Below are 738 nucleotides of genomic sequence, written 5' to 3' on the forward strand. Positions count from 1 at the left end.
AGCGAGATCCCCTAACACACTTCGGCCCTCCCGCTCCCCCTCCCCCTTGAGTGGCACCCTTCGCGTCCCGGCCGAGCCTCCTGCCGCAGATTAATGTCCTCGTACCCCGCCGCAGCCCGACGGAGCCCCTCGGCCGCGCGCAGGTGTTCCCAGAGGCGACCGAGTGCCCCTCAGCCTCCGTACAAAGAAAAATTATGCGAGACGACCAATTTAGTTAATAAAAGTCATTACTAACCACCATCAGCGTATATAGCAAAAGTCATTACCAACTATCATTAACCCATGTAATAAATGCCGTATGAAGCACCATTAACCCTTCTATTAAAAGTCATTAACGGGGCGCCCATTAGCATTTACACCCACCGCAAAATAATACCACAGCATCAAATATTAGTTCGTATTGTATGAACTATTTGCACAGTTGCCAATTAACAATATATGGCGCAGGTGTCAACAAATCGCATGCCCAAGTCACAACTGATATCAGGATGTTGTATTCCCGCTGAACTGCTGTAAAATATGCTCAGGGTATATCCATACAGGGTCATACTCTCCGCAGCGGCACAGAGCGTAGAGTTGCAGCCACGCAGAAATCGAAGAAGGTCGTTTGTCTGTCAAGAAACTCGGGCAAGGAATGCATCTGCAAGACGTGATTGGCCATCGATACTTTTTCTCTTTCTCTCTTCCTCTGCTTTTTCCGATTTTTCACTTATGGTTTCTAGGGACTATACTTATCTG

This window comes from Penaeus monodon, chromosome 29 (assembly GCF_015228065.2).
Source record: "Penaeus monodon isolate SGIC_2016 chromosome 29, NSTDA_Pmon_1, whole genome shotgun sequence".
In the NCBI taxonomy this organism is placed as follows: Eukaryota; Metazoa; Arthropoda; class Malacostraca; order Decapoda; family Penaeidae; genus Penaeus; species Penaeus monodon.